This window comes from Pantherophis guttatus, chromosome 5 (assembly GCF_059756535.1).
Source record: "Pantherophis guttatus breed Tessera chromosome 5, ASM5975653v1, whole genome shotgun sequence".
Taxonomy (NCBI): Eukaryota; Metazoa; Chordata; class Lepidosauria; order Squamata; family Colubridae; genus Pantherophis; species Pantherophis guttatus.
The window spans coordinates 31,087,120-31,114,871 of NC_142067.1; the positions used below are offsets into that span (position 1 = coordinate 31,087,120).

A 27,752-nucleotide genomic window follows, 5' to 3' on the forward strand; every position below is an offset into this window, starting at 1 on the left:
TTAAGACAATGGTGTTTGCATATGTAAGTAATTACAGTACCCTTCAAGGCATTCTGTTTGTCATGCTTTTTTCTCCATTTCCTGCAAATTAAATTACAGTCGATAAATTTCTTTTCCACATTGCGTGTGTGTGTGTGTGTGTGTGTGTGTGTGTGTGTCAGTGGTGAAATGTAAAAATGTTGCTACCGGTTCTGTGGGTGTGGCTTGGTGGTCATGTGAGCGGGTGGGCATGGCCAACTTGACGTCACTCACTGTTAGAGCCAGGAGCTGCACATTTTGAAGCTCATTCTGCCCTTCTGAAGCCCCCAATGCTTTGAGTTTCCCTCCACCAACCAAGCGAACATCGGAGCCTTCTCTTGCAGAAGCAGAATCCAGGACAGAAATGGAAAAACGAAAGGGGGGAATGGGGAGGAGAAGTGTAATTAGCAGAATCCAGGCACAGAAATGGAAAAATGAAGTGGGGGAATGGGTAGGAGAAGTGTAATTAGCAGAATCCAGGCACAGAAATGGAAAAACGAGGGGGGGAATGGGGAGAAGAAGTGTAATTAGCAGAATCCAGGCAAAGAAATGGAAAAATGGGCGGGGGATGGGGAGGAGAAGGTGTAAGATCTTCCTTAGATCGCTGACGCTCCCAACAATGAGTTTGGTGGCGATGTAAGGAAATATCTTCCAGCTCTTCAAGATTGACTTTAAGCCAACAGCAAAAGTAGTGGTGGTGCGGGGCAACAGGGCCGTGTATGTTTGTGTGTGTGTATATGTCCTTCCCTCTGCAAGGACTTGGAGGCAGACACTGTCCCTCTGAGGAAAAGAGAAGGCGGCGAAGCCCTGGCTGTCACCTGGGAGAGGAGGACCGTGGATGGGAACACACACACACACACACACACACACACACCATTGCCCCCGCTGCCGCTACTTTTGCTGTCGGCTTCTCAGTGCTCTTAAAGTCGATTTTGAAGACTTGGAAGATGTTTCCTTAGATTGCTGACGTTCTGAACAATGAGTTTGGCAGCATGGAAGGCAGACACGCTAGGAAGGGAGTAAGCTGCTAGCTCCCTTCCCCGCAGCCCTGCGAAGCTTGCCTGCCTTCCACGTGACCTTCCGCTTGCCTGTCTTCACAAGTTGGTCACGGGAAGGCTGCATGGAAGGCAGGGAAGCATGGCAGGACTGCGGGCCATGGCCCAGTTCTGGGGTGTGGCCAGCCACCAATTGCTACTGGTACGGCGAACTAGCCTCAACCTCTGCTACCGGTCCTCCCGAACCGGTCCGAACCGGTAGCATTTCACCCTGATGTGTATTTATATATATATGTGTGTGTGTGTGTGTGTGTGTGTGTGTGTGTGTGTGTGTATGCATGTATATGTATATATATATGTTTGTATACGTACAATATGTGTGTGTGTGTGTGTAATACTAATATATTATATTATATTATATTATATTATATTATATTATATTATATTATATTATATTATATTATAATTTTTTCTTAGAAGACATTTGACGATGAAAGAGATACAGAAGTAATTTGTAATCTGAAGTTGAATCAGTTCAGAATGTACACTACACATTCAAATAATGACATGACAGCTGTTCTTCTATATCATAAAATTGTCATCAGTAGCTATAGTACATTTGGATAATATTTGGTCATTAGCTGTTTAATTTCAATTTTAGTTCGGTCAATAATGAGGGGAAAAGATGGTTAAGCTAATCTAATAATGTATCTTCTATTCATTTGAAGGAAATCCAGTTCTGAATTTGGAAACAAAATGGACTGCAGTTTTCACATCCTTTATCACTTGCACTTCTATATCTTGTAAAATGAAATCAGGTATTTGTTAATGAGTATCCATCAAATGCAAAGGCTAGCAAACCTATATCTTAAATATCCTTTGTTTTTTCTATGTTGCCTGCTCTTTATAAGTTTAGGTAGCAATCAAAATACAATCACAAAAGTTGTTTAACTGGCAGAAATACATACACCACGCACATAATGTAAGCTAGTCATGTATTCAATGAAATTGAAATCTTTTGTTTCATTGTATACATGATGTACAATGACAATAAAGGCTATTATTATTATTATTATTATTATTAGTCATGCTTAAGTCTGACAGCACGTCCTTTACTAAGATATGCTTGCATTTTACTAGGATAAGAAGAGACTGAGAAGGTATTTAGATATTAAAGCATAAAAAATACAAGTAGAGTATCAAATTGCTTAGAATTGCAACTATTGCAACCCTGATATTCATTTTTTCTTATTACACAATAGTTTATTTGCTCTTCCTTGAGAGCAGAAATACAAGTTCTATAGAATCTTTTTTAAAAAATACCTCTTGTCTGATAGAGAGGTTTTGTCACATGGGCATGCCTATTTTCTGATGCCAACTGATAATGTCCTCTTTCAGATGCCACCATTAACAGCATTACTGTTGGTGGTGGGTCTCAGATAGGGGTCTTTTTGTGTAATGATGTGGAACTGGATTTCCCTGGAGGTTTACCAAGCTGCCCCCATTGAGAACATTGACTAACTTTCCAGATTGTGCTTCTGGATTTGTATGATTGTCATGGCTGGGCACTGTTTAACTGATACATTCATTTCTTTACTTTTTGTTGCTAGTCCCAAAGATGCTTTCTTCCCAAAGGGCAACTGGACTTCCTTGTTTTTCTTGAAGATGTTTTGCTTCTCATCCAAGAAGTTTCTTCATTTCTGACTAAATGGTGGACAATGGAAGAATATATATTCCTTGCAGTTCCTCTGGTCGATAGTACACTTTCTGAGAGTCATTGAGGCCATTTGGAGGTTTATTTATGCCCTCAAGGTCATCTGAATCCTGTAGTATGCAATTCTTTTTCTGGAAATTCATTCATACTCCCGCACCATTCAAAGGATGTTCATCCCAAAGTGCATAGCTAAATTGTCTATGGAGATTCTCAGACACCCAGGTCATGGTAATCCCAACGGTGCTTTCTTTCAGAAAGGGCAACTGGACTTTCTTGCTTTACTTGAAGATGTCTTGTTTCCCATCTAGGAAGCTTCTTCAGTTCTGACCATGACCTGGATGACTGAGAATCTCCATAGAGTTTGTTGCTAGTCTGCTAGTCTTGGTTGTTGTTTTTTAAAAAAATATGATTCCTATATATTTTTAAGGATAGATTGCTATCTTCCTTTCTCTATTACCATGCTAGCCCTCAAAATGGTCCAGCGTATTTATGTATTTAAATATTTAGACTCTTCCCACATTCCAGAGATTTCTATGGCAAATTACAATTGATCAACTACACATGTCGGCTTGGTTTTTTAAAAGATTGAATTTGAACAAGAGATATTTGGATCAGTAGCACTAAAATGCATTTAAGTGCCATCATTTTTTTTCCCCAAGCATCTCAGAAATATGTGTTAGTTGATATGTTATTGCCCCAAATAAAAAGCTGTTGTGTATGTTAGTGTCACAAAAAAAAAAGTTGGAATGAATTTTTCCAGCAAAAAATAATGAATGTCAGTGAATAGACATATGTATAGTCTTTTACATCCCTAAACTGCATAGATAAAAGCTTTTAAAAAGAGATGTTGTGTGGGGAATTCTTTCAGAGATTTCTCAATTGATGAAGATTTGCAATGATGTTTCCACAGAACAACAGTTGGACTGTACTCTATTAACAGGCATTGAACTTGCATACTTAGGGTTTAAAAAATATGATGGAAGCAACAGCATATTATTGGTCTCACCCACCTCGCCCTTAGACATGTTGCTTTTCTAAATGCAGAGATGAGGTGTTCAGATATAAAGAAGAACTAGAGTTGGTTTGTAGATTCTCACCCAACATCCTTGAAATGGAAGATTCTTGTACTCCTGTCAAAGGAAGTAGAAGTTTTTTCTCAATCTTTGATTAGTCATATTTCGCTCCCTTTCCCAAACCATCCCTCTTTTCCTTTTATGCTGCTAATCTAAAATTAGTACCAGTGAATAGTAAACTAATAATGCCAATCTATTTTCTGTTTACAAAAAAAAAATCCTTAAATTAATGTGGCAATATTTGTTATCTTTTAGTCTGACTGACTATTTTCTGAGTGAATCTCTATCGTCTACCTGGAATCCATCCGTTCTTCATTCATTTGAAATCAGTGCTCCTATATAAGCAAAAAAATATTTTAGCAGACATTCATGCAGTTGATTAGTTCAGAGTATGTATCACCAGACTGTTGTTTATTTCTTATTTGCTTTGGAGAAGTATAATCTATTCTTATCTGTTAACTTCATCCCAGACTGTTAGTGGAGTAAGCTTGGACGGAGATTATTTTGCTGTTTTTAAGATAAGCCTTTATAATTACAGGAAGTAAAATGTGTCAGTTTGGGTATGTGCTGGACAGAAGCAAGATTAGGATTTATGGGTAGATCTGCAGTAGAAGATAATCCGCAGTAGTTTGGTAAACACAAGGAAACTAGTAATAGTAATTGAAAAACTTTTCCTAAATTTGGTTGTTGAAAAATACTGAGAGAGAAACAGAAGTGTATGTTTGTCAAAGAAGATATAATTCACCAATTCCTGACACTAAGTTTGCTCAAAAGCTTCCTGTTTCCTAAATCTTCGTGTGGATTTTTTATTCAGCACCACTTCTTGATTTTATAAAAGAAATGAGGATATATAAATGCATCCTCTCTCATTGATTCTATAAAATGTGCAGCAGCCCCAAGAAGTTAGACAAAAATTCTATTTGCATTGTCCAACAATACGAGAGAATTAATCATGGAGAATGTTTAATAAGGCTATGGAATTCCTGAAACCTTAAAAACAGTCTTGTACAGAAAAATTCACTTCTACACAAAGACTCATAATGTCATGATTTAAATGAGCATGCTTTTCTAAGTGCACAGTACATTGAATAAAGAAATTTTCACTGACCAATCAGTTCGACAATTACTCATTTAGATAAAGACTTGTACAGCATACCTAAGTAGCCATTGAAATTGTGCTTTCATCAGCTGGTTGACAGATGCACATATTAGCTTTTCTCAATCAGTTGTCTTTCAACTATTGTATCATTTTGTAAAGTTTATTATAGCCCAAAAGACAAATATGTCTGTCAACTACATTGGACTGACTTCATTTGGATATGCAGTCCAATATGTCGGAAAAAGTCAGTTTGGAAAAAGCTGGCCTACCTCATATTTTGCCTATATTCATTGGAAAATGTATTTTTTTCTGCTTTTCCACAAATACTGTAACTAAGTGCTACCAATACAGAATTAGTATCAATGTTTATCTAAATATACCAATGTACCTGCGCACAATGAGGTAATACACACATTCAGCAACTTTTAGTAACTGACTTTGTGGAAAATACATTCATTTGTTTGTAAGATACTGCTGTATTGTAAAAAGGAACATATATAATGATATATTGCACAGTTGGGATTAGCACTGATTATACCCAGTGCAATTGTCACACCTTGAAAATTGACATAAAAATTTAAAACAATATGAATAGTGTTCCTGAAACTTTAATACAGTAGATCACACTAGAGTCAGGTACATCTGTTCACAGTATTAACCATTATCATTAACATAAAACACTTAAAATCATTAAATTTCAGGTCTGGGGACAGATTATTCCAAGAAGAATCTGCTAAATAAATGTTACAGTGTTGCAGGGAAGGATCCTGGCTACACTAGATTTACATAATTTTGCATCTCAAAGGCCTATGAACTATTTTCAGAAGAACAGTTTGAATGAAGAGTAACAGTCACACTGTATAGTAAATTCTGTATCATGTTTAATATGGATGTAAAAGCCTTGGAATTGAGTAAAAATGGATAAAGAATTTAAGAAAATAGCTTTAAAAGCTCTGAATTATTGACAGCAATAAAATCATTGAGCTAACAAATTACAACTTAACACAAAGGAATAAAGTTGGTCACCATTTCTAGAAGTATCTTTGCGCAGGCTAGTGTGTTGTGTAAATAGCTTGCAAGAAAAGATGCTTTAGCCACATTAAACCATAATCAGTCATTAGTTTAACAACAAAGGTTATTGGGACACTGCAGCTGGTGCAAGATATAATTGCCAGAAGATAATATAATGGCATTAAGTTGTGGTTAGCATGAAGTATTAGAAACAGAAAGACACCCAGTATATTGGACTGAACAGAAGCTGGGAAAGCTGGAAAGAGAATGATGGTTTAGAGGGTCATTGGAATTATTCCCAAAAAGGAGGCAATAACTTCATTTGTTTGTTTTGTATTTTCAAATCAATGTTGACTCCTGTTTAATGACTGGATTCATCTCTGAAGTTTTTTTGGCAAGATTTTTGTAGGTGGTTTGCCACTGCCTCCTTCCTAGGGCTGAGAGAGAGTGACTGGCACAAAGTCACCCAGCTGGTTTCATGCTTTAGTGGTACTAGAACTCACAGTCTCCTGATTTCTAGCCTGGTGCCTTAATCACTTGTATTGGCTTTTAAAAAGGGGCCACGTTATTGATTTAATTGGATTAATGTTTGTATAATATCTTTGTTAGTTAAAGTGTATGTGAAGTGATGTATAACTAATCTCCACAGGAGCATAAGAGGCTTTTGCACTTACATGGTTATGATATTTTTATCTTACCGTACATTTAAAAGAACTAACTTACCTTATTGTACATTTAAAACAACTAACGTAATTTGCCAAAATGAATTTATCGTTTTCATAACTTTTATGAAATCAGTTGTCAATGAATCAGAAGAAATATAGATTTGGTCTGGAATCAGACTAATAAAACAATGTTGAAGTTGCAAACTTTGTTGGGACATTTTGAAAGTTAACAGGGATTGCTTGTTTGAATATGACCTTTGTGAATAACTAATTGGGGAAAACAGTAACATTGAGATGATTTAAGTTATATAAAGTATCATGAATTGCCTCTAATGACTGATTAAGATATGATTTGGTTAACAGTAAATGAATCTCTGGTGGAAATATTGCTGCATAAAATATCTTTAGAATTAGGCTTCATCATCCTAAACTAAACGAAACAGATTCCAAGAACATACTTAGTACTTCCCTTCATGAATTACTAGCAAAAAAGAGACTCCATGTTCCCCATATTAGCTTTGCTGGCTCTAAGAGCCTAGAAATAGTACAAGGCACTCAACCCACATTGAAATGGAAGTAGACTATTCAAACAGGGACTCACTTCAAGCTTCTTTGTTTCCATTATAAAGCATTAGTGCATGGAAACCATATTAGTCATTCTGGCTGTGTAGTCAGTGAATGGAATGGAGGCATGTGACACAGTTCTCTTCTATATAGATGGGAGACCACCTGAAGATTGTATTTCACTGCTCTGAACTAATTGGTGAAAGAACAAGGAATAAATATAAAAGATTATTATGCACATTCTTATACAATTGGAGTGAAGGAATTTGGAAATCAGGATATCTGTCTTAATTCCAGTTAGTTGTATTCATTTATTGATGAAGAGCAGGCATGATTTAAGGAGGATGAGTTTTGAGCAGGTGCAGTACATTTCACCTCTTCAAATTTAATCTTGAAATTAAGAGAGAAACGTGTTCAGTGCTACATGTGAAGATTCCAGTTGAATCTGACATTTCCAGCTAATAAACAATCAGGTACTGGGAAAAGTGAGAAATTCTTTTTGGAGATCCTCAGGAGCCACTGTGTGTCGGCAATATTGAGTTAAATGTGTACATTCATGTGTAAAAAAATATTAAAAGAGGTGACTCTTATCATTCTGTTTTACTATAAAACAATTTTCGTAGTCCAGGTATTTAAATAATCCAGAAGAGTGAAGGCTGTGGTTTTGCTATGCTCAAGTGTTTAGTTTAAGTCTTGTGAATGTCTTTACAGCTATGCTGGACACTAGTACTTTAATAGTTAAAGTAATTTATGTTTAAAATAATCTGCTAGAAGGACACTATCAGTATTGTCAAGGGACAGGAGTAATACAAATATCTAATAACTATAACAAACATTGTTGATACAAAGAGCTCTTACTAAAACAGCATTACTTGAGCCTTTTTTGTAAAACCTATCTTGTGCTTGTGTGTGTTTGACACAGAAAAAGAGAAAAAATGATAATATATTATCAGACTGTTGCAGAGATAAAAAAATCAATATTTTATTGAGTTATAATTGTAGATAGTTACTATATTCATGATGTAGGATTTCTGGACATAAAAGAGATAAAGTTTTTGCAAAAAAAAAAATGGTAAACTTGCCAAGAACAGATATTTTGTGATCTGTGCTAAATCTCTGCTGGAAAAACATGAACAGCAATGAAGCTGAGAAGACACTAAAAGAAATTCAGGGCAAAGTGCCAGGCGCCCAGACGGAAGCAGAATGTGGACCAAAAAGATTGCGACAATCGGGTAATTATGGTTTATGAATTTCAGCTTTAATCTGTAGTTCAGTGAATCCTGATTAAATATCTGTTAAACACAATTAAAGTTTGTTTTTGTATTTCACCGTCTTGATCAGAATAATTAGAGACTGCGTGTTTCATGTCAAAAGTAGCAAGAGGAATTTAGTGAATGAACATCCTTTTTAAAAGCCATTTGTAGCACCAGCTGTTGGCATTATTTTATATTTTAGTGTTATCAGCATAAAGCTGGGCCTTCTCAGTACTGAGTGTTTTCCAGCAGGACAAGGATATTTCTGTCTGTGGTAGAATAGCAGACAAAAGTGGTGAAAATAGTAGCTGTGCGGGATAATATTTAAAACACACAGCAGAAGTCCCTTACCTTCAGAAGCTACAATTATGAATACAACAGGTAGCAAAAAACAATCAAGTTAGATCACAAGTTTCATAATAGTTTGTCAAAGGTGAATTGGCAAATAGAAAGTATTTAGGACATATATCACAAGAGATGGTGGCATGAATATAAATGGAATATTTTGTCATCCCAATTAAAGTGTCTTTACAGTTCTCACAATCAGTCTGCTGATTATGGCAAAATTATGGCAGATTGTTTAATATGTTTATAAACAACAGTTTAAGGACTACTTTCTGGTGGCATTAAAGATATGTTGGCTGGTATGTGTCAGTACACATCTACTTTTGTTTGTAGATGATGCCGCATTGTTGGTTGAGAAGCAAAGTGATTTGCAATAAATATTACGTTGCTGCAACTAGAGCATGAATCTGAAAATCAAGTTAATTGGCTTAAAGTCACCCATTGAGATTCAGTTGCGAGGGTGGACTTGAAGTTGGAGTCTTCTGTAATAATAGTTGATGACAAGACAACATGTAACAACACAATGCTATGGCTATTTAAACAATGCAAATGCAACATAGGCTGAATCAAGAGAATTATAATTTCCAAATCATAGACAGCATGATCTATTCCACTCCATAATGCTTTACAGCATTTTCTGAGCAGTTTACAGTGTCAACTTATTGACCCCAACAATTTAGGTCCTCATTTTACTGACCTCAGAAGGATGGAATGCTGAGTCAACCTTGAGCCGATCAAAATCAAACTGTAGTGGGCAGAATTAACCTGCAATACTATATTCTACCCACTGTGCCACCATGCAGTGATCATTAAAGTATAATGCTTTATTTTGCATTAGTCAATTCTACCTAATATTTTAGTTCTGGGCACCATATTTTAATTAGGACTAAGCTAAAGGGAAGCAGATTCCAAGCTAGTAAAAGAGAATTATCAGTAGACTAGAAATTAAGCTCTATGAAAAGAAATTGAAGAAACTGGAAATGGTTAACCTTGAGAAGTAAAGGCTGGGGGCAGAAGCAGAATATGATAGTACTCTTCAAATACTTGAAAGGATATCACATAAAAGAAGGTCAGGATTTGTTTTCTATTATTCAATAGAACAGTATATAGAATAACGAATGTAAGTTACAAGAAGGCAGAATCCAGCTGAATGTTAGAAAAAACAGCAGAATAACTGCAAGTGCAGAAAATTATTCCATTGGATATATTCTAGGATTGAATAAACCATCTTTTAGTGGATATTTTAATTAGGAGGATGGACTCAGATGGACCAAAAAGAAAATTTCCGATTTCATAATTTTGTGATTTTGTAAAATATCTGAACTTGTTGATCAGATTCTAAATTCTGAAGTCAAAGAGAAAATGAAAGCATAGACACTTATATTGTTAACAATGATTTTTAAAATATTTCTCTTCTGGCCTTTTAATTTGATCTCATCAAAATGAAAACTTTGTACATTTATTCACAAAGCAGTGCTGATGATAAAATGCCATATCAGTATCCTAACTAACTAGAATACAGTGTCAAAATCCCAAATTCAGCTGAATTCAGATCTAATTATATTTAAAGTAGACCTAGCTAAAGCAAGGAGATTTCTTATTCATTATTAATGTGAATCTCCTTAAAGTCTGGATCCAATGACTTCACATTATAATCTTCAATAATAAATCTTCAAGTTCTTAAAGAACGGAACTATGATGTATTGACTTTCCAAGTTAGAACTCATAAAATAAGAGAGTTGGAAAGGACCTTAGAGGTAGGCCTTCCAGTCCTACCCCTTCCTCAAGCAGGAGACTTTATACCATTCCAGTTGTTGGTATTCAATCTCTTCTTGAACATCTTCAGTAAGCCACTTATTCTATATCTGTGCATTTGGTTTTTCTTGCTGAAGTTTAATCCTTATTTTTCTCATCATTCAATTGTATTTTGTTGGATAAGGGCCAGTGTTAAGGTCTGTCAAGATCCTTCTGTATCTTGAGTCTATCTTCTAAAGTGTTTCCTAATCCCCCCAATTTGATGTCATCTGCAAATTTGATAAATTTTCCTTCTATTGCCTGATCTAAATCATTTATGAAGATGTTGGCCCTAAGACAGAAAATTGTGATACCACCACTTGCTTCTCTCCATTTAAATGTAGTTCCATTGAGCACTATAGAGTAGTTGGTCAGCAAGTTGTGAATCTGATTAGTAAATTATTAGTAAACTTTTGCTCACAACAGACTTTTTCTGGAGTTCTCATTCAGCGATCATGATAATAAAACAGTGATCCCAAACTGAGATTTGGGAGTCATTTGTGATTGTTGTGTGGTCTATTTGCATGCTTCACACCCAGATGCCAACAAGTTGTTCTAACCCAACTCACAGGCGTGGCAATAGGTGCGAGTAGAATACATTTATTGCACCACTCTACTTGTTATAGTGATATCCCCAAAAATCCTCCTTCACAAACCCTCCCTCACAAGCAGTTCAGTGAATAAGTCAAAGCACACGAATGAAGTTGAAGCAGTAAATTCCCAAGCAAACACTCCCCACAAGGAAACACCCTGGGGCAAGTCCAGAATGAATAGTCCAAGTCTGAAACCAGATCCAAATCCAGTCCAGGAATAGCCAACAAGACAAACACAAGGATCACAGCAGAAATTCAGGATACAAGAAACATGGAACAAAAGATTACACATAAGAAACTGAATGGTTGTCTTTGCCTGCTCCCATGTGCCTGATTAAATAATCCATAACCTAATATTCCTCATTGGGAGGGGCAAGGCTGCTTCCTCACTAGGCTCCAACCCAGGCTCTCTGGGCACTCCTGGAGACTCTGGGTCCCCATGTCTGACAGCCCCAGTTCAAGGTCTACTCCTCCGAGTCAGCAACCGATGATGCCATCACACAAGCAGAGGCAATGGAGAAAGAGGCAATAAAATCACAAGTTGTGGTCATGTGATGTCTTGCTTAATGACAGTAAATCACCTGCTTAATGGCAGCTGAAATGAGTCTGTCATAGTTTATTTATTTATTTATTTATTTGTTCAACTTGTATGCCGCCTTTCTCCGAAGACTCAAGGCGGCTTACAATGCATTTAAAAACCATATATAAAAACATTAAAAATTAAAACATTAAAAACAATTAAAACCCATTCACACCATTCATGGCTGGATCTCGCCAGATCACAACAGCGAGATCAACGGCTCCAGGCCTGCCAGAAAAGCCAGGTCTTCACCACTTTTCGGAAGGCCAATAGGGTGGGGATGGTCCGGATCTCAGGAGGTAACTGGTTCCAGAGAGCTGGGACAGCCACAGAGAAGGCCCTCCCCTGCGGGCCCGCCAGCCGGCACTGTTTAGCTGACAGGACCCAGAGGAGACCAACTCTGTGGGATCTTACCGGTCGCTGGGAGCTATGCGGTAGAAGGTGGTCTTGAAGATAACCTGACCCTGAGCCATGTAGGGCTTTAAAGGTAATAACCAACACCTTGAATTGTGACCGGAGACCTATAGGGAGCCAGTGCAGCTCGCGGAGAATTGGTGTAATGTGGGTGTACCTAGGTGCACCTACGACAGTTTGTGCGGCTGCGTTCTGGATCAACTGTAATCTCCGAACACTTTTCAAGGGTAGCCCCATGTATAGCGCGTTGCAATAATCTAACCGTGAGGTGACAAGGGCATGAGTGACTGTGAGGAGAGCCTCCTGATCCAAGTAGGTCGCAATTGGTGCACCAGGCGAACCTGTGCAAAGGTCCCCCTAGCCACAGCTGACAGATGTTGCTCTAATCTTAGCTGTGAGTCTAGGAGGACACCCAAATTGCGAACCCGTTCTGAGGGGGACAATTTCTCCCCCCCCAGAACCAAGGATGGACAATCAACATAGTCTTTAGGAGGCAATACCCACAGCCATTCGGTCTCGTCTGGGTTAAGTCTGAGCCTGTTGACTCCCATCCAGACCCTCACGGCCTCCAGGCACCGGCACATCACATCCACCGCCTCACTGAATTGATGCAGGGTAGAGATATACAGCTGGGTATCATCAGTGTATTGCTGATACCTCACCCCATATCATCAGATGATCTCACCCAGCGGCTTCATGTAGATGTTAAATAGGAGGGGAGAGAGGACCGAGCCCTGAGGCACCCCGCAAACGAGGAGCCTAGGGGTCGACCTCTGTCCTCCTACTAACACCGACTGTGACCGAACAGAGAGATAGGAGGAGAACCACCGTAACACGATGCCTCCCACTCCCAACTCCCTTAGTCGTCCCAGAAGGATACCATGGTTAATGGTATCGAAAGCCGCTGAGAGGTCTAGTAGCACCAAGATAGAGGAATGACCCCCATCTCGGGCTCACCAGAGATCATCCATCAGCGTGACCAAGACAGTTTCCATGCTGTAGCCAGGCCTGAAGCCAGACTGAAAAGGGTCTAGATAATCCGTTTCCTCCAATCACCGCAGGAGCTGAAGTGCCACCACTTTCTCTACAACCTTTCTCACAAAGGGTAGGTTGGAGACTGGACGAAAGTTCTTTAATTCTGCTGGATCCAGGGAAGGCTTCCTGAGGAGGGGCCTTACAACCACTTCCTTTAATGGTTGTGGGAAGGCCCCTTCCCTCAAGGATGCAAATACCCCATTTAACTACCCTATCATTTAGTGATGAAGTTGCCAATTCCAATTGTGGTCATTAAGCAAGAACTGTTATTTTAATTTCAACATGAAAATTTTAAAATAAAAACTATTTTTAAAATTAAAATTCTATCAAACATGGTAGATATACCACAGTTATAAACTGCAGATTCTATAGATTTAGTACCCTTAACAATGCAGAGGAAAAGGTACTAAAGCACTGATAATTTCAGTCTGTTTAAGAGCAAAATTTATATTTATATTTAATCTGTAGAGACATGTATTAGAATTTAGATTTCTGTAGCACTGAGACCATTTACTAAATTTGCAGATAGGTTATCGTATGAAGAACAGTTTGTCTCTAAGGGAAAAGCATGTTAGATTTGGAAAAGAAAGCTGAGGGAGCATTATTGCTGTTAAAAGTACTAGCGTAATGAATGGTTTCTGTGAATATGAATGTTTGAAACAATATTAAAATTAATTTTGATACCATTATCAAGTTGCAGGATGGATTCTTTATATGAATGTTCCAAATGTGCTTGGATTATTTTAGCAATAGTTGACTTGAGGTATTAGCCTTGACATTGAGATGGCAGGAGAGTCCGGAAAACCAACTCCCAGAATTTCCCAGTCAGTTGAAGTTGAAGATGCTAGGCTTGAGAATCAGTGATACAGGTTATACTAACAGAATCTTTAAAATTTTGCAGTGAGAAATGAGTGTGATTTCACTCAGTTGTCACCATGCATAGAGCATAGTCATGAGACTAGATGAAATAAATTAGCATTTTACTGCTACAGTTTACTTGGTTGAGTCAATTGCCAGTATGAATCCCTTTGGGTCAGGGGTGAAATACAGCAGGTTCTGACAGGTTCTGGAGAACCAGTAGCAGAAATTTTGAGTAGTCCAGAGAACCGGTAGCGGAAATTTTGAGTAGTTCGGAGAACTGGCAAATGCCACCTCTGGCTGACCCCAGACTGGGTTGGAAATGGAGATTTTTCAATATCCTTCCCCTGGAGTGGGGTGGGATTGGAGATTTTGCAGTATCTTTCCCCTGCCATGCCCACCAAGCCACACCACGCCCACCAAGCCACACCCACAGAACTGGTAGTAAAAAACAATTGGATTTCACCACTGCTTTGGGTCAACATCTAAGGTTCATACCTCCCTATCATACAGATAAATATCTGCTGTGATAATCATGAAGATAAAGATCAGTAAAAGTTAAGAATGTAATATATTGAGATTTCCTAGTATGCATGCACTAACAATACAGAGGGAGGGAGGGAGAGGATGAATGAGTATCTGGAAAAAATCCTGCAAATGCTGCTATTCGGTGCCAGAAACAAATGCTGCTATTCGGTGCTAGACACACCACTATTATCAAAGTATTTCTTTGTTTATCAATTTATAGTAAGATTTTGGTTGAGATTTATATATGAAGTTTGTTAATCCATTAAGTGAATGGCTTTTTAATGAAGCTAAATTGAATAGATGTGAAAAAAATCTGGAAAAATATAAGGAATAGAAGCTTTGTTTTATTTGTTTTCTGTTTCTGATCTCAACAGTATTCCCTGGCAGGACATTTTGAACTTTTGTCAGTAAGCATGAACATTTGCAGTTTACAATAAACTGAACTAAAATGGAATTTATTAAAAAAAAATCTACCAAGTGCTTAAAGACCATATTTTGCACTGCTTACAATAAATAGTTTGTCCAAATGTGATCCCAGCTAATGTTATATTATTCTGAATCAAATGCTTGGTCCATTTTACCATATTGTATTGCAGGGGAGACAACATTTGGAATCTAGTGAATAAAATGTGATCTACTGCACTTTGGTTGCTGCAACGATTAGAAACTTACTAAAACTAAAACTAAATAAGTTGTCTTAATAAACAGTTTGTATTGTTTAATTTTAAAGAATTAAAAACAATTTAATGATTTTTTTAAAGACATATTAAAGTCATTAGTTCTTAAGGCTTCTTAAATGCACAGAAACAATGTAGAATATTTATTTATATAGACTATTGCCATTTCCCCCCTATTTGACGTTTTCTCAAATGGTTGTCTCCTTCACAATTGGAAATTTTGTTTATTTTTTTTCCTAGAGTACACTTTAAATGTATGAGCTGTTTTTATTGCAGTTGTAATTAAGAGAGCATTTTCATGACATTCATTCCGCAATAATAACATTTTCGCTGAATTTTTCATGCATGTTCTTATAAAGTCTAAAAAAGTAAAACTATTTATGAGAACTAGACATTTCAGTATATATAAAAGTATATTTATTTTCTATGACTATTCGTTCCAGTTACAGTAATTATATCCCTTTTCTTTTAAAAACTCATTTCTTAGTATCTGTACATCAAATTAATTTATTGATAACAAATATCTATAAAAACTAATAGTTTTTATCTATTTAACTAGTTGTTCTAGTATGTCAGGTGTCTTAGAAGTAAAAAGGTGCTAATACAAACAATGTTGATAACAAATGTTGTAACTGTAAATATTATCATTAGATTACATCTGATAGATGATATCTCTTAAAATTCATTTTTATCATCTATTAATTGGTCCAAAATCAATAACTCAGCTTCCATCCAATTTTTCCAAATCATCATCTTTTCTCCAATGTTCCCCAATGGTTTCCCCATAACATCAATTTTACATGTAAAAATGTTTTTCTGGTTAGAAATTATATAGAAAATAATAACTTTTTAACCGACACAATTTCCAGAGTATTAATATACCTAGATCCTAATGCTATCCAAATGAGCTATACGTATATATTCCAAAGTTATCTAAGCTTAAATACTAAACAAATGATGAATACTGGGACAAAAATTTCACATCAAAATGGATTGAATACCAAATTTGATGAGTTTCAAAGCAGCTGAGGACCAAGGTAGATTGAAAAAAAGAATAATATATGCAAATAAAACCTACTCTACGTATCAAGTAAAATATATGGGTGTGTAATGTAAGTATATTACACAGTTTAAGTTGTAAAAGGGGCATTGGAAGACTATCTGAAGGACAGTGAAGAAGAAGCACCGAAGCTATTATAACAAGAGACCTTACTGAATAGTGGACAGACTAAACTGGCCTACAAAATCAGATAAAGAACAGAAAAGAGACATGGCAAGGCAAAACAATACATGCCTACTTCATTAAAAAAAAATAGACAAAACAGATAACAACAAGACCTGGCAATGACCACCAGCAGGAAAAGTTTAAGAAAGAGACAGAGCGATTAAGATGTATGCATTTGTTCTTAAGACCAAATACATACAAAGCCAGAATTGAGAAGACAGCAATAGACAGCTGCAAATAAGCTAAAGAAACAGTTGATAACAAAGTTAGTTGCTGCAAGAATATTACATAGTCTGGCTACAAAGAAGGACATGTAAAAGTGATAATAGTAGTGCATTAGAAGATTTGCAAGTAATACCATTTGACTGCAAACAAAAACTGGTGGGACCATTTGCCGGCAAACAAGAATTGGTGGAACCACAAAATAGACAAAAGTTAACTGGTGGGACTTCAGAATTCAAACAGACGAGTACCTGTCACATAACACTCCAGATTTAACAATTGTGAACAAGACAGAAAAAAAATATCTGGATAGAAGAGAACAAACTGGAGAAAATCACAAAATGTAAAGACCTGCAAATAGAAATAGAATTACTGTGGCAAAAGAAAACAAAGATAGCAATAGGTGCCTTGAGTGCAATGCTAAAATATCTGGAGCACCACTTGAATACCATTGGCTTTGACAAAATCACAGTCAGTCAATTGCAAAAGGGGGCTTAACTTGGAACAGCTTACACCTGTGAGGATGCTTTAACACCATCAAGCAACATCATTTTGAGAAGTACTTGGTAGGATAAAAATACCAAATTCAATTTAAAAATCTGGATGACTGCAACAAACCATACTATATTTTTAAGAAAACAAATATTTGATTTCCTAAGCAGGATAGCACTATGATTTTGTCTCTTTGTTTATTAAGTGAAAAAATATAGAATGGTTTCAAATGTACTAATTGAAAAAAATATACTATGTATATAAATGTTAGAGTTGGCAATATGTCCAGAGTTTTTATCATGAAGTTAACCGTAATAAAAATAAGGAGGAGTACAAAAGAGGATAAGAAATTTAAAGTCTTAAAAAATAAGTCTTTTCCAGTGCACCATTGGAAAAGTCACTCAAATACAAACAGATTCCAAGCAATGAAACACTATTAGGCTTGTCCATTACCATATTTCAAACTTAGGCTAAAGGCCTCTGCATTCTAAGGATTTCAAATCTGTGAATCTGATCTTGGTGATTAATACAAAATATAGCTGGAAAATGTATGGAGGTTTGAAGCTATAAGACATCTTGCATTTGTGAAAAGTCTTCTCTTTTCAGAGACTTCTTTAGTAAAATCAAGACAAATTGGTATCTTGCTTCAGCTAGAATCCCAGTTCAGTGGAGTCTTAAGTGATATATATAAAATTTTATCTGTGGAAAAACACTAGAATTCCAATAATGGAATTGGAACTAGTTTCTTTTCATTAAAGGAATTTTAATCACATGATCAATCTCGACTGGAAAATCTGCTCCTGCAAGGAAAAGCTTTCTAAAAAAATTCTCCATAAATTCAGCCAGGTTTGATTGACTTGGAAAGTTTTCAATGCCAATCACACATAGTTTTTTTTCCCATGTAATTGTGACTCTAAGTAAGCAATTCGTTTATCCAAAATATTATGACTGGCTTGAGTAATCATCTTGTGGGCAACCAATCAATCCTCATAGCAAGTCATTTTTTCATGCATCTGTTTTAAATCACATTTAAGCTCTGCCAGATCTTTTACCTGAGCCAGGTTCTCTTTTAAGAAATTAGAACTATCCTCTTCCATCATCTTTCTCAGTTTGGCAGACAGTGACACAGCTGGAATTAAGTTAGCAATTGAACATTTGGATTTAGTTGCCATTCCAATAGCTCATTAAAAACAAAATAATATGTAATGAAAAATTTTATTTGTGCAATAATCAGTTTTTGTTTACATATTCTGATAATTCTGAAGTTTGAAAAATCTTTAATCAGGGAGAAATGCTCACTCACAATGCTATCCCAAAGCAGAAGTGAGTGCAGTCTACAGGATAGGAATAGGATAGGAACAGTCCAGATAATCAAAGCATTTCCTTAATTTACTTCGTCTTTGAATGTTAATCTTTCTTTGTGGAAAGGGTGCTTCTGTTTGTCGTTAAGGACCAATTGGTTTTTTCCCTTTTCAAGAGAACTTTTGTGTTGTCTTGAACCATCCTTTTTTAGGGAATTCAATCTGGGTTATACTATAGAAATGGCATTGTCTGTGCTTGTGGATGATCCTGTATGTCTTGGCACCTTTTGATGGTGTCCTTCTGGAATGACTTGGCCAATTCTTTGGTGATTCTCTTTTCTCTTTAGTCTATTGCAGCCAGTATTGAGGAAGCATAGATGTAGCCTTAGGTTCCTCTTATGTTGGGTGCCCTTGAGCTCTGCAAAATTGTCATATTTAATTCCTGTGCAATTTGGTGGTCCTGCTGGACTTGTGACTTCTAGCCAAGGAGTAGGTGGCAGCTATGGCTAGGGGACCCTTTGCACAAATTTATCTTGTGCATCAATTGTACCCATTTCTGGACCAGGAGACCCTGCTCATGGTCCTTCATGCTATAGATACATCTCCTTTGGGCTACTGCAATGAATTCACTATAGATGGAGTTGCTATTAAAGACCAGTGGAAACTTTAACTGATTGAGAATGCAGTGATATATGCAATTTGAAATCTCTCCCACTGTGCCCATATTATATTGATGCTGGCAAGCTGCATAGCTCCCAGTTTCTTTACAGGTACAATTTAAAATTCTGGCTATCACCTTCAAAGGCCTGTATAGCATGGGGCCAGTTTATTTGCAGAGCCACCTCTTGTGAGACATGTCCTTTATCAGTGGTTGTGGTAGGATCTAGGAAACAAGCATTTTTTAAATAATTGCTTCTGCCCAATGCAACAGCCTTCCCTCAAGACCCGGGCCTTCTTTCAGGCATTGGGGCAAGGTGAGAGATGAGCCAAGGATTTGTTCTTTTGTTGAGAGAATAAACTTATAGCACTGGTAGAGTTTTAGTCTTGTGATTTTATTATTTTGTTTAACTGTGTTTATTTCATGGAATATAAGCAGCCATATAATTTTTTCATTTTATTTTTTACAGGAAAAAATATTTGACCTCACCTCTGTTATTCCACTGAGTATTTTAGATGGCTCAAAATTTTAGTCATGTATTCTGGGATCCTTTATTTTTTTGATTATGGTGTTAATTTTTAGCCAAGTCTATTCAAGAAACAGGCAAAATAATTATAGGTAGCAAAGTGCTTCCTTAATATAACTTCACACTCAGTTAATAATCCGTGCAGAGGGATTATTCACTAAAGTCAGATGTACTGTATATAAAAGCATATATTTTAACTAACTGTGAATGCACCTAACTGCAACCTTGAGAACTATTTTGAATAACTATATTGATACTGACCTAGTGTGCTCTCATATATTTCAAAAAGCACGTCCACTGACTTCGTGTGTATGTGTTTATTTCTAGTTCTACAAACACGATCAATTTCTCTTATATCGGCAACCTAAACTCTTAATTGTTTATTTTCATTGCTGCAAATTAAAAATTATTTCCATTGATGGGAAGCAAATGTGTCATGTATTATGTAAAATTTTGCCTAGATTTCTGTGACTTTTGTACAACATCTACATCACGAAATAATTGATAATATGGCACTGATCTAGCTTTTAACATTTAATTACATCTATTGGGCTAAAAGCTCTAAAAGTTGTTAGTATTTTAAATCTTTCTACTTTTTGCAATTGATTTTTTTTTCTATTATTTTCCATCCTAATCAAAAAGACATTAACATGGACAGGAAATTAATCTAGCACTCTAGAGATTAATATTAATCTGATAATGCACTGTCCTCATGATTTCGGGAATCCTTTTTCTTACAGTGCATTATGGCACTGAATTTATAAGCTGTTGAGATAAAGGTTCCTTTGCTTGAAAAATAGAGCTCAAATTTCTTTCCCTTTTTTTTCTCAGAGCAGCATCTTTCAGTAATATTACATATTTCAATTTAACATGTTAAAATTTTGGAGTGATTTGTATTCCAGCTGTACAGTGATGAGGCTTTGGAAAATTCTCTAATTGCAGTTTACAGAAGAATTAGAGTGTTGGAGTCCATCTGCTTATATATTTTGATGTAGGTGTTTGTCTTGTTGCTACAAAACTATAAGTAAAATTGAGTCCTGAAATTTCATTTTATTTAAGTAAAAGAAGGAAAAAAGGAGTTATAGAAGATCATACCAATAGTTGAGCCATGCTTTGTTTATATACTCAGGTTTATGTGGAATAATACACTTAGCTAATACAAGGTTAAATGCAGATGTCTTAGATTTGGAAGCCTCTGTAGAATCAAGTTAGCCGTGGTATTGTCCAAGTGGAAAAACCAGGAATTGCAAATGTCAGGATCAAATCAATAAGAAACCCAAAAGTAAAATGTAAATATTTACTGTTTATCTGTTTTACAAAATAAACTGAACTTACTGTTTATATATATTTTTTTACATGTGTTCAATTGGAGCTGCATGTAATTACAGTGAATTTAATGTTGGTAATGAAATATAAGAAAACTTTAACTAGAAAAAATTATGCAATCTAAAGAGATGTCATTATCTCCATGTTTTGTTTATAAACAAAAATATATCCTCAAATGATTAAAATGGATGGATAGATCAGGGAAAAAAAATTCTCCAGCAAACCAATTCTCATGCAAGCAACTCATACAGGTCCTCAATCTTTTGGTCACTGCATACATTCAAATGTTATATTGGTGGGGGGATCACACCTATTAATAAAATACTTGTCATAGTGCCATGAACAATCACAAATTTTGATGTTTGAATCCTCACTCTCCAGCCTAATACTGAAAAAAGATATACAGAATCTGCTATTTCTTGAGAAAAATTACAGAATGATCCAATCATAGTAGTGATAAGAACTCAATGAAGTTATGGGCCACACACAGTCTAGAAAAAAAATAATTTAATTTTCATCTGCACAATAGAACTTACTATGGTTTTTTAAAAGTTGTAATTTCAATAACAACAGAAATGCAGCACTGGTACATAGGAATGCCTATGTTAGAATCTAGAGTTTTCCAGAAATTTACAGCATCTAATAATCACATAACTTTATAGTTACTATGTAATCCATGTAAAATCATTTGGAGGAATAACATTCTGCTAAATTGATTTCCACAGCACAAAATTATCTCTGTAAGTTTGCTTTTTTATCAGGATATACTTATTTGGCCAGCTTAAACTGAATACTGTAGAGATTGCAAAGGCGATCATCCTATTTAAATGTCTTGTGAAAAAGCTATTACAGAAAAATATTTGTGAGTTAGGTGGGGCCCACTATTAAACTGTTATTGATTTTAAAAGGGCCTGTAAGTTCTAGATCTTTTCATTCTGAGCCTTAGCAACAGAAAAAAAAATAGAAAATATTTTCCACAACACCCTGTGGAAAGCATTATTGGTGACTAACTAGAGATAGACATAAACACAGAGATGCATTTGTTAGAATATGTATCTAGGGTGCTGATATTCTCTCCCTCTTCTCTCGCCTGCCCATATATAAAACAGGAACTCTGCGTTTTTCATTCAGTAAATCTTCCCCTACTGTTTATGAAAGATAAAAAGAATCTAGGTTTTTGTGTAAGAAAAGGATTGATTAGTGTCATGTACATATGCGTTCACTTCTGTTTATGCAAGATAATAAGAGCATTAACATGGAGGTGGAATAATGGTGTTTATAATTCCATCGCCACTGTTTATATAAGATAAAAACAGTGCTTTTTAAAAAGTAAAATGGTAAGAGAACATTTGCTGTTATGTACATACATTAATTTTCCCCCACTTCTGTTTATAAAGTATGAGGATGAAAAAGTTTAACAAGTTGAAGTGAAGTCAATACTGTTTATAACATGGTTCTTGCTGTTTACCTAAGATAAATTAATTTAGAGTATGTAATTTCTGTCTCTTCAGAAAGGGGAATTGGGGTGACAGCATTTGGGGCTATATTGTGTACTTTTAGCAGCTTCAGAATTCTTTCCCTTATTAGGAGATATACGAGATATATGCTAAATCACGCCAGGCTGAGTATGATATGACTTCTTAAAATAAGGGACATATTGAGATAACTTGCCAAGAAACCATGATTTTTTTTAATCTTGTGATGCTCAGATGTGTTCGGATAGAACTCTCTTCTTAGCAGCTAATATGTCCAGTTCCTGTAATTGCTGGAATGATATGAGTTGTAAGCCTCTACTTCGGAAAAGAGCCAGTTTGAGAAAAGGGCAGAAGAAGCTAGCTTGGAACCGGGGTTTAAAAGAGACAGGGACAATTATGGGAGAGCAGGAATAAAATCCAAAGTGGCTTGCAAAACAAAACAAATAAGAGAAAAAGCACCCTAAATATTCTATAGCCATGCATTGCTTCACAAGTACTATACATGTTCCATATTAAATAATTGTTCCCCTTTATTTTTTTTACTGACACAGATTGTGTTTAACCTTATTAGTTCATTAAGTTTATTGAAATGTATATTCACAGTACAGAATACAGATATTCCTTTCACAATGTAATGCTGAATATAAGGGAGAGTGGCTCTTCTGTATATTTTAACAAAAACAATACAATTCAACTGGTAGAAAGTAAATGTGTGTCTATAATGGACATTACAGAATAGTTTGTCTAGATTATATTTATTTCTATTGATTTTAGAGCATTATTTATTATTTATGTAGTGTATGGCAGGGGTCCCCAACTCCTGGATCATGGCCCACTACCAGGCTGTTGCCAGTTTGGAACCAGGCTACAGAAAGTGTTGGGCGAGTGCACATGCGTGCACACCTTCCCTCATGAGAGTGGTGGATGTTTCCACGCGTGCGCAAAGCTCCCCTCATACAAGTGGCGTGTGCTTGCGCTCACATGCAAAGCTCCCTTTGCGCAAGTGGTGGACGTGCATACCCACCGCTTGCATATATGAAGCTATATGTGTGCATGCACATGCCCACAATTCACACAGAACCATCCCCTCTCCCCCGCGCCAGACCACTAAGCTGGAAAGGATGGGAATTGCTGGCATATGACATATCATACATGGACTAGCAATATATATTAACATTTCATCAAGTTTAGTTTTAATTTAAAGCATTATATTTCACCCTCTGGCTTTACCTATGCCTTAATTTAAACCAAATGATCATCTGGGACACTTTTATAATCTTGCTTTGAGATCCATTATGACTACATATCACTTATATGTTGATAGTGTCCTTCCTATATCTGGATTATTATATATAATAGCATGTGGAAAAAAAAACTTTGAGAAATGGATGAAAGAGATGGTCACTTGGAAACTGTTAGATAAGTGAAGACAAAGCCTGCAGCTACATAATGGGTGGAGAAAGAGGGTCCGAAAGGACCTGCTCTAACTTCTCAGACTGTAAAGTAGAAAGCAGGAGATTTCTACTTTCAGGCTTGCATGATTTATGCCAGCCTTCACAGGTAAACCAGGAAGGAAATCAGACCAGATGAGCTAATTCTATTTTTGTAAGGCTGGTTGTTATTGTTAGTTGCGAAGTCGTGTCTGACCCATCGCGACCCCATGGACAACGTTCCTCCAGGCCTTCCTGTCCTCTAAAATCCTCTGGAGTCCATTTAAGCTCACGCCTACTCCTTCAGTGACTCCATCCAGCCACCTCGTTCTCTGTCGTCCCATTCTTCTTTTGCCGTCAATCTTTCCCAGCATTAGGCGCTTCCCCAGTGAGTCCTTGGAGCCCAGGAAAATAAAATCTGTCACTACCTCCATTTCTTCCCCATCTATTTGCCAGGAATTGAGAGAGCTGGATGCGATGATCTTAGTTTTCTTAATGTTGAGTTTCAAGCCACCTTTTGCACTCTCCTTCTTCACCTGCATCAAAAGGCTCTTTAGTTCCTCTTCACTTTCTGCCATTAGAGTGGTATCATCTGCATATCTGATGATACCTGAGGTTGTTGATATTTCTCCCAGCAATTTTAATTCCAACTTTTGATTCACCTAGCCCCGCCTTTCTCATGATGTGCTCTGCATATAAATTAAATAGGCAGGGGACAGTATACAGCCTTGTTGGACTCCTTTCCCAATTTTGAACCAATCAATGGTTCCGTGTCCAGTTCTCACTGTGGCTTCTTGACCCACATATAGGCTTCTCAAGAAACAAATAAGATGGTCTGGTACTCCCATCTCTTTAAGAACTTGCCACAATTTGTTGTGATCCACACAATTAAAGGCTTTAGAATAGTCAATGAAGCAGAAGTGGATATTTTTCTGAAACTTCCTAGCTTTCTCCATGATCCAGCATATGTTGGCAATTTGATCTCTAGTTCCTCTGCCTCTTCAAAATTCTACCTGTACTTCTGGTAGTTCTCGGTCCACATACTGCTGGAGCCTAGCTTGTAGGATTTTGAGCATAACTTTGCTAGCATGTGAAATGAGTGCAATGGTGCAATAGTTTGAACATTCTTTGGCATTGTCTTTCTTTGGAATTGGAATGTAAACTGACCTTTTCCAATCCTGTGGCCACTATTGAGTTTTCCAAATTTGCTGGCATATTGAGTGTAGCACTTTTACTGCATCGACTTTTAAGATTTTGAATAGCTCAGCTGGAATACTGTCACCTCCACTAGCTTTGTTGTTGCTCAGGCTACATAAACAGAATCTTGCAAGTCTGAAAGAACAAATTTCTTGCCATCACCTTTACAGACTGAAAAGATAGGAAAGGACCCTTTTGAGCCGTTTTCTCTACCCGTTATGCAGCTGCCAACTATGCCTTCTCCTATCTGACCATTGCTTAGGCAGCATCTCTTCCCCTGTTTCTCAAGGTCTTGTCCACACATCAACTCATTATCATGCTTATGTATTACTGTCTGATAGAAGGTACTAAAAGGTAAAATCTGTATTTATGACCTAAAGTTTATTTTATTTTATTTTATTTTATTTTGGTGGGGAACATAGTGAAACCAGAGAATTATCACCAAGTAATCAAGCACATTATGATCTGAATGATTTGAAGAAAAATAGGAGTATTTATATGTACAATATTTTTAGTATAAGATTTAAAACAAGTTAATTTTTCACAACTAAATTTGAAGGAAGTAACAAGTAAGATAAAGTTAATAAATAAAATAATTAGAGTTTTATTTTCATTTCTGGGCACATATATTTTTGCAGTTTTTATAGATCCTAAAACAACAACCCTGTAGGGATGACAGATTTCAGAATTGATAGGCATCTTATTAAGAATGTAATAACAATTGGGATTTGCCAGATTCCATTTATCTGGACAAAAATATATGTTTATGAACTATCCCAAGGAGATTGTCTAAAGAGTCTTACACTTAGTATCTAAATTAATCATAGTGCTTTTTTCCCCCTGAGCAATGACAAAAGCCACTTTGCACTTTTATATATTATGTTAAAGGTTTTTTTTTTGTCATGAGCAGGTTCTATAAAAGCTTTTTCTGTTTCATTTTGACAAGTGACTACTACTAAAGTTGCCTGATCATCACAGTTTCCTTTTAACTTTTTCAGTTCCAGAAAACAGCAAACATTTCTGAGCTACGTAGAATCAAACACCAAGCGCTTTATCTCCTGTAAGGTAAGTCATGTGTATAGTCAGAAAGAAAACCCAAGTCCATTTCCTATAATCTCTGCTTTGAAAATGTTGATTTGTCCTTGACTACTCAATGATCCTCGTGTCTCTGATCCAGGAATCACCCTTTGCAAACTATGAAACAATTAACCATAGTAACTTTGGATTTCTTAAATTCTTTGTCAAAAATATGCTAAAATTACTTTTTAATTGTTTGTTTTTCTTGGCTATTTTCTTGACTATTTAGTTTATATATTGTAAAATATAAAGTGCCTCTGAAAAACTGCATTTTTCTGCTACTATTGTAGCAGATCCAGCTTTTCTCAAGCTGATACTGATTATATCCCCTTTTCCTGAATATGAAGAGAGATGGATCTAGTCTCTCATAAATGGAGAATAGATAATACATTTTTAAACTTACACATTGATCCATCGATCCAAAACTTATATCTTGTTTATAAAAATGTAGTATCTTTGCATCTGACATGTTAATTTGTTAAGCTAATAAATTTCTATTCTTGACGAGCAAAAAGATTGACAGTAGATAGTATTGTTACTCTGTTTTGTCCTAATGGTCAGCTGGCTTTAAGGCTAAATAAGTATTATGAAACTTTTAAAATTATGCAAAGTGTGGAAAAAGGACCCAATTTTTCTCTCATATAGCACGAGAAAACTTCCTTGGGGCAGATTTAGGATACATAAAAATGGTTCTTTGTAATATATGAAAATTACTTTCACAAAATATGGTGACATATGCACAGGCTTAGATAGTTTTTAAAGATAGATCAGCAACCATATTTGGCCAATGCTTGGAAGTTAAGAAAGGCTGAGCCAAATTAGTATTTGGATGAACATATAAACACTTCTGCTGGATCAAACCAAAGCCTAGCAAGTTTATATTTTGTTTCTCAGCTTATTAACCCCGCCCTGTTTATGGCATTGTTGTTGCACTTTTCTCTCCTGAATAACCTGGCCATCCATGGATCTATAGACAAATTTCATTCTGTCCCACATAGTATCTCTGAAATATTTACACCTTTGAAACCAGACACTCCAGTGCCTATTAGTTCTTTCCCAGATGTCAGTTTAAATACTCATTTTTAATTAGACACCATGTTTCCATTTTGGTTCAAGGCCAATTCTCTCATTCAGAGAGTTTGTCTTATAGCAAAATGTTGTCCAGCGCCTAAACAAATATCTATTTCTACTTACTATCATCTCAACCATTGAGTTCATAATGAGTTCTGTCAGTCTGGCTAGCCCTCTGCATGGAATAGGTAACCTTTCTGAGAATTGGACTTCAATCTTCTACTTCGCAAAATAGCTTCTAGATCTGATCCTTGTTATTTCTCAGCATGATTGGTACTAGCATGTATCAGATTTATTACTTCCTCCTCACTGCAGTCTAGTAGTTTATCTAGATAGCTCATACTGTTTTACACCAACACTTGTCACAAATCTTTCTAAAGCCTCTATCAACTGGCTAGTTACTTGGTCAAGGAGTCAGTTGAAACTATAAGCCTCTTTTCAGACTGTATGATCAACAATCAAGCAGACACATATATTACTTAATCAAAAGAATATCTAACCCTGCCCAATTACTCAAATAAGCGTCCTTAAATGCT

General features: G+C 36.2%; 1 protein-coding gene across 16 annotated transcripts in view; it reads left to right on the forward strand.

Annotated features, from left to right (window-relative positions):
- ZBTB20 (zinc finger and BTB domain containing 20) overlaps positions 1 to 27,752 on the forward strand; it is a 531,250-nt gene that overhangs the window by 335,670 nt on the left and 167,828 nt on the right. For all 16 annotated transcript variants that reach the window (XM_087894799.1, XM_087894811.1, XM_087894812.1 and 13 more), the window contains one exon: positions 26,067 to 26,133. The gene's annotated coding sequence lies outside the window, so the exon portion shown is untranslated. The remainder of the gene's footprint in view (positions 1 to 26,066; positions 26,134 to 27,752) is intronic.